The following is an 8,084-nucleotide window of genomic DNA, read 5'->3' as shown; positions in this document are numbered from 1 at the left end:
ATTGTTGTGAAGAAGGCTTCAGGGCGCCCAAGAAAGTCCAGCAAGCGCCAGGACCGTCTCCTAAAGTTGATTCAGCTGCGGGATCGGGGCACCACCAGTACAGAGCTTGCTCAGGAATGGCAGCAGGCAGGTGTGAGAACATCTGCACGCACAGTGAGGCGAAGACTTTTGGAGGATGGCCTGGTGTCAAGAAGGGCAGCAAAGAAGCCACTTCTCTCCAGGAAAAACATCAGGGACAGACTGATATTCTGCAAAAGGTACAGGGATTGGACTGCTGAGGACTGGGGTAAAGTCATTTTCTCTGATGAATCCCCTTTCCGATTGTTTGGGGCATCCGGAAAAAAGATTTTCCAGAGAAGACAAGGTGAGCGCTACCATCAGTCCTGTGTCATGCCAACAGTAAAGCATCCTGAGACATTCATGAGTGGGGTTGCTTCTCAGCCAAGGGAGTGGGCTCACTCACAATTTTGCCTAAGAACACAGCCATGAATAAAGAATGGTACCAACACATCCTCCAAGAGCAACTTCTCCCAACCATCCAGGAACAGTTTGGTGACGAACAATGCCTTTTCCAGCATGATGGAGCACCTTGCCATAAGGCAAAAGTGATAACTAAGTGGCTCGGGGAACAAAACATTGATATTTTGGGTCCATGGCCAGGAAACTCCCCAGAGCTTAATCCCATTGAGAACTTATGGTAAATCCTCAAGAGGCGGGTGGACAAACAAAAACCCACAAACTCCAAGCATTGATTATGCAAGAATGGGCTGCCATCAATCAGGATGTGGCCCAGAAGTTAATTGACAGCATACCAGGGCGGATTGCAGAGGTCTTGAAAAAGAAGGGTCAACACTGCAAATATTGACTCTTTGCATCAACTTCATGTAATTGTCAATAAAAGACTTTGACACTTATGAAATGCTTGGAATTATACTTCAGTATTCCATAGTAACATCTGACAAAAATATCTAAAGACACTGAAGCAGCAAACTTTGTGAAAATTAATATTTGTGTAATTCTCAAAACTTTTGGTCACGACTGTACACCAAAGTATGTCTTAATAGTTACTACACCAAAACCACCATGACACTGATTTATTAAAAATAAAAAACGGAAATCATATTTACATAAGTATTCAGACCCTTTACTCAGTACTTTGTTGAAGAACCTTTGGCAGTGATTACAGCCTTGAGTCTTAGGTATAACGCTACAAGCTTGGCACACCTGCATTTGGGGAGTTTCTCCCATTCTTCTCTGCAGATCCTCTCAAGCTCTGTCAGGTTGGATGGGGAGCGTCGCTGCATAGCTATTTTCAGGTCTCTCCAGAGATGTTCGATCAAGTTCAAGCCGAGGCTCTGGTATTCAGAGACTGGTCCCGAAGCCACTCCTGCGTTGTCTTGGCTGTGTGCTTAGGGTCGTTGTCCAGTTGGAAGGTAAATCTTCTCCTCAGTCTGAGGTCCTGAGAGCTCTGGAGCAGGTTTTCATCAAGGATCTCTCTGTACTTTGCTCTGTCCCTGCTGCTCAAAAACATCCCCACAGCATGATGCTGCCACTACTATGCTTCACCGTAGGGAAGGTGCCAGGTTTCCTCCAGATGTGATGCATTCAGGCCAAAGAGTTCAATCTTGGTTTCATCAGACCAGAGAATCTTGTTTCTCATGGTCAGTGTCCTTTAGGTCCCTTTTGGTAAATTCCAAGTGGGCTGTCATGTGCCTTTTACTGATGAGTGGCTGCCGTCTGTCCACTCTACCACAAAGGCCTGATTGTTGGAGTGCTGCAGATATTGATGTCCTTCTGGAAGGTTCCAAACTTCTTCCATTTAAGAATGATGGCGGCCCTTCCCCAGATCTGTGCCTGGACACAATCCTGTCTCGGAGCTCTACGGACAATTCCTTCAACCTCATGGCTTGTTTTTTTTTTATATAGACGGGTGTGTGCCTTTCCAAATCATGTCCAATCAATTGAATTTACCACAGGTGGACTAAAATGAAGTTGTAGAAACATCTCAAGGATGATCAATGGAAACAGGATTTACCTGAGTTCAATTTCGAGTCTCATAGCAAAGGGTCTGAATATTTATGTAAATAAGTTATTTCTGCTTTTTATTTTCACTGTCATTATGGGGTATTGTGAGTAGATTGAAAAATTTTTATATAATCAATTTTAGAATAAGGCTGTAACGTAACAAAATGTGGAAAAAGTAAACGGGTCTGAATATATTTCGACTGCACTGTACGTAGATGTCAAGTTCACCAGTCCCCCCCCTGCCCCCCTCTCCATCAGGGGTGATCTCTCGATCCTCTAGCCTGTGACAGCCTGTCCCACTCCTCCACTCCTGTCATTATCATTATGAAGCTAATCAAATAACCCTGGCACTCCTCAGGGGTTAGTAGGAACCGAGGGGCAGAGTGAGTGTGGAGCAGCATGATATGGGCTTCCTCTTCTGCAGTGTGGGGCTTTGGTTTGTGTCCATCTCAATCCCTCTTTTTTCTATTTGTCACCGACAATTTTCTAGCGACAACTGAAACATGAGGACATGATGTTCACAATCATTTTAGCGAGAGAGGAGAGACAGAAGAGACCGAGGAGAGAGTAGAGAGAGAGAGAAGAAAGAGGGGAGAGGAGAGGAGAGGAGAGAGAGAGAGAGAGAGAGAGAGAGAGAGAGAGAGAGAGAGAGAGAGAGAGAGAAGAAAGAGGGGAGAGGAGAGAGAGAAGAGACCGAGGAGAGAGTAGAGAGAGAGAGAAGAGACCAAGGAGAGAGAGAGAGAAGAAAGAGGGGAGAGGAGAGGAGAGAGAGACAGAGGAGAGAGGAGAGAGAGAGAGAAGAAAGAGGGGAGAGGAGAGGAGAGAGAGAAAGGAGAGAAAGAGAGAGAAATAGAAAGAGGAGAGAGAGATTTTTTTTTATCATGGTAAAACTAAATCCCAGGCTGGATTAGTTTTCTCCCAGCTGTTAGTTCACCACCACACCGACTGACAATCAGGCCCTACTGATCTCTCCCAACGCTAGTTTCCTTAAAGACTTAATCAGTGTGTGTGTGTTCACCTTTACAACAGGGCGGCAGCTCAGGATGGCACAGCTGGACTCACACACAAACACACACTGCACGCAATGCATAACTACCGGCCACATGCCATCATCTCTGGGCTACCTGGCTGCTAAACAGCCTAATGACGGGAGGCTAACGGTTGGCTAGCTGATAGCGATAATTAAATTAGGCTTTACTGTACGGGGGTGCCATTAGAGCGGCGAAGCTAACGAGTCCTTAGGGCTGTAAACGGAGGGTTGTAGGGACGGGGTCATTTGTGTTGGGAAAACAAACGCCTTCTGGAAAACAAACATGCCACTGCGTAAATCAGGATTTGACCGGATTGAAGGACACAGAGGTGTATACTTGGAAAGATACAGACTAACCCCCTGAGTTCGACCTGGACAGCTTGTACCTGGAGCAGTTGGGGCACGGAATGCATGTCTGTCTTGGTGTGGTGACTAGCTGGGATGTGAGACAGCAGACTTGAGGTTGAGGCTATGTCTTTATCAGTGGTAGTCAAACACACACACTCTTCTTGCGCTGTGACCAAGTCTGACAGAGTGTGTGTGATGTTGGCCAGGCAGGGCAGGTCCATGGAGAGGAGAATCAGTGAGAGAGGAGAGCTGCTTGCCAGAGCAGTTAAGTGGTGAGAGACTTGTTAAGTGTTAATCGAGCTGTAACTCCCAGGATTAACGCCTGTGATAGGTAGCTAGCTCCCAGGAGGTCTCTCTTTGCTCTTCACTAGATTCCCTGTCTTTCATTACACTAGGCCCTGTTTTTAAATGATTTACTCCCCCTCCCTCTCTCTCCTGGGTTGGCTGAGTACTAGTAATCCTGTCAATACTGGGGCTTGCCCGGGGCCAAAGACTCACACCCACACGTAAGCACACACACACACACACACGTAAGCACACACACACACGCACACGTACACGTAAGCACACGTAAGCACACACGTAAGCACACACACGTAAGCACACACACACACACACACACACACACACACGCAAGCACACGTGCACACGTAAGCACACGCGCACACACACGTAAGCACACACACACACACACGCAAGCACACGTGCACACGTAAGCATACACACACACACGCAAGCACACGTGCACACGTAAGCACACACAGAGAGAGGCTTCACTTTGCACCTCCCTGTTTAAAGCTAGTTTAAAGGAGTGTCAGAGAGGCAATGATGGCTAGCTCACGATTAGCCTTAAACCTTTAATAGCAGAGGAGGTTGTCTGTCTCTGCACTGTGTGTGGCACTGTCAGACAGACTTCAAAGCCTTTGAGACAAACACACACCTCTCTGTACTGTAGTGTGTATACATATCTGACCCACATGCTCTCTGTCTTGGTGGGGGACTTTTTATAGGCGACAGCATGGTTTGTCTTTAAACCGTTCAATAGGAAAAGGGTCTAAAAGTGGCGGTAGGTTCAGTCAGTGAGATCAAAGGATAGAAGGGAGATAGGACATAATTGTCCCAACAACATAACCCCCATACCAGGACGGTGAGTGTGACAAGGCCGCACAGATATCCCAGCAGATAATAACTCTCTGTTCTCTCTGTGTGTGGGATTAGACCTGTGACTCAGCCTGCCTCCCTTCTAATCTGAAACTGGAACCTGCATCATCAAAATGGTTGATACTGGGATACTGCAAATGCTGCACAGACTGTGGCCTGGAAAAATGTCATATTGTGTGTCTGTCAATGTACACGTGACTGCACCGTATAGTTCCCAAACACACCAGTGCCATATGTTCACGTGCTTTGACCCTGAACGATGGTACCACACATAAGTGTCTGTGTTTGCACATGCATCATGTAAACACACAGCGCACCATGTAATGTGTGTGACTGCGTGTCTTCTCCAGTGCTGATTATGCTGGCTTGTCTGATTAAGTGGCGTGTACACAGTTATGAGGGCACCTGAGAGGGGACAGATTGGCTATCGAGAGGACACACACACACACACCAATGTAAATGACATATAAAAGAACATCAGGATCAAAGTACGAGATGCCTGGTATGATGCAGGCTGGGCCTCTGGTGTTTAGCGCAAAACAATATGGCAACATTGGTTGTTTATTCCTGGATAGGAATGGCCGCCATCTTATCAACACAATAAAATATATATATTTTTACAGCAGTGTTTGGTAAATAATATTCTCTTTGGATTCGAAGACATTGACTGGGTCCAGATATTCTTTATACATCATGGCGCCGCCGGGAGCAGTAACCGGGCCAACCTGGAGGCCACCCGGGAGGCCAACCTGCCTTATGGCGACTGTGGTTCTGGTTTGAAGGTCTGTGCTGCTGGGGTTTTGATGGCTCTGACCACTTAACAACACAAGAGAGAGAGACACAGGAGGCTTACATGAAAAGGGAAGGGCTCTGTTTTCTCCTTTTCAAATCAAATCAAATTGTATTGGTCACATAGACATATTTAGCAGATGTATTTACGGGTGTAGCGAAATGCTTGTGTTCCTAGCTCCAACAGTGCGGTAGTATCTAACAATTTACAACAACACACACATCAAAAAGTAAAATAATGGAATAAAGAAATATATAAATATTAGGACGAGCAATGTCGGAATGGCATTGACTAAAATACAGCAGAATGTAATACAGTATATAGTATATAGTTGTTATTCTGTCTCTCACTGTTCAAATAAACCTACCATTAAAATTATAGACTGATCATTTCTTTGTCAGTGGGCAAACGTACAAAATCAGCAGGGGATCAAATACTTTTTTCCCTCACTGTACATGAGTAAAGCAGTACGTAAACATGATTAAAGTGACGAGTGTTCCATTATTAAAGTGGCCATTGATTCCATGTCTATGTATATAAGGCCGTAGAGGCTAAGGTGCAGGGTTGAGTAGCTGGGCGGTACCGGCTAGTGATGTCTATTTAACAGTCTAATGGCCTTGAGATAGCTGTTTTTCAGTCTCTCTGTCCCAGCTTTGATGCACCTGTACTGACCTCGCCTTCTGGATGATAGTGAGGTGAACAGGCCGTGGCTCGGGTCATTGATCTTATTGGCCTTCCTGTGACATTGGGTGCTGTAGGTGTCCTGGAGGGCAGGCAGTATGACCCGGTGATGCGTTGGGCAGACCGCACCACCCTCTGGAGAGCCCTGCGGTTGCGGGCGGTGTAGTTGCCGTACCAGGTGGGGATACAGCCTTACAGGATGCTCTCAATTGTGCATCTGTAAAAGTTTGTGAGGGTTTTAGGAGCCAAGCTAAATTTCTTCAGCCTCCTGAGGTTGAAAAGGTGCTGTTGCATCTTCTTCACCACACTGTCTGTGTGGGTGGATCATTTCAGATCGTCAGGGACGTGTACGCCGAGGAACTTGAAGCTTTCCACCTTCTCCACTGCAGTCACGTCGATGTGGATGGGGCGTGCTCCCTCTGCTGTTCCCTGAAGTCCACCATTAGCTCCTTCGTTTTGTTTACATTGAGGGAGAGGTTATTTTCCTGGCATCACTGTGCCAGGGCCCTCACCTCCTCCCTGTAGGCTGTCTCGTCATTGTTGGTAATCAGGCCTACTACTATTGTGTCGTCTGCAAACTTGATTGAGTTGGAGGCGTGCGTGGCCACGCAGTCATGGGTGAACAGGGAGTACAGGAGGGGGCTGAGCACGCACCCTTGTGGGGCCCCTTTGTTGAGGATTGGTGAAGTGGCGGTGTTGTTTCCTACCCAGTTGCACAGGGCGGGGTTCAGACCCAGGGCCCCGAGCTTAATGATGAGCTTGGAGGGTACTATGGTGTTGAAGGCTGAGCTATAGTCAATGAACAGCATTCTGACGTAGTTATTCCTCTTGTCCAGATGGGATAGGGCAGTGTGCAGTGCGCAGGCGATTGCATCATCTGTGGATCTATTGGGGCGGTATGCAAATTGAAGTGGGTCTAGGGTGTCGGGTAAGGTAGAGGTGATATGATCCTTAACTAGCCTCTCAAAGCACTTCCTGATGACAGAAGTGAGTGCTACAGGGCGATAGTCATTTAGTTCAGTTACCTTTGCTTTCTTGGGTACAGGAACAATGGTGGACATTTTGAAGCAAGTGGGGACAGCAGACTGCGATAGGGAGAGATTGAATATGTCTGTAAACACTCCAGCCAGCTGGTCTACGCGTGCTCTGAGGACTCGGCTAGGGATGCCGTCTGGGGCGGCAGCCTTGCAAGGGTTAACACGCTTAAACGTCTTACTCACATCGGCCACGAAGAACGAGGGCCCACAGTCTTTTCTAGCGGGCCGCGTCGGTGGTACTGTGTTATCCTCAAAACGGGCGAAGAAGGTGTTTAGTTTGTCTGGGAGCAAGACGTTGGTGTCCGCGACGTGGCTGGTTTTCCTTTTGTAGTCCGTGATTGTCTGTAGACCCATACTTCTCGTGTCTGAGCAGTTGAATTGCGACTCCACTTTGTCTCTGTACTGACGTTTTGTCTGTTTGATTGCCTTACAGAGAGAATAACGACACTGTTTGTATTCGACCATATTCCCAGTCACCTTGTCATGGTTAAACGCGGGGATTCACACTTTCAGTTTTGCGCGAATGCTGCCATCCATCCATGGTTTCTGGTTTGGGTAGGTGTTAATAGACACCGTGGGAACAACATCCCCTATACACTTCCTGATGAACTCAGTCACGTGTCCGTGTAAACATCAATGTTATTCTCTGAGGCTACCTGGAACATATCCCAGTCCGCATGATCAAAACAATCTTGAAGCATGGATTCCAATTGGTCAGACCAGCGTTGAATAGACCTTAGCACGGGTACTTCCTGTTTAAGTTTCTGCCTATAGGAAGGGAGGAGCAAAATGGAGTCCTGATTTGATTTGCTGAAGGGAGGGCGGGGGAGGGCCTTGTAGGCGTCTCGAAAAGGCGAGTAGCAGTGATCTAATGTTTTTCCTAAGCGAGTAGTACAGTCAATGTGTTGATAGCGTTTTCCTCAAATTTGCTTTGTTAAAATCCCCAGCTACAATAAATGCGGCCCCAGGATATGTGGCTTCCAATTTGCATAAAGTCCAGTGGTGTAGTGCC

Source organism: Salvelinus namaycush, chromosome 23 (assembly GCF_016432855.1).
Source record: "Salvelinus namaycush isolate Seneca chromosome 23, SaNama_1.0, whole genome shotgun sequence".
Classification (NCBI taxonomy): Eukaryota; Metazoa; Chordata; class Actinopteri; order Salmoniformes; family Salmonidae; genus Salvelinus; species Salvelinus namaycush.
The sequence above is the reverse complement of the archived record's forward strand: the minus strand, read 5'-3'. Positions refer to the sequence as shown.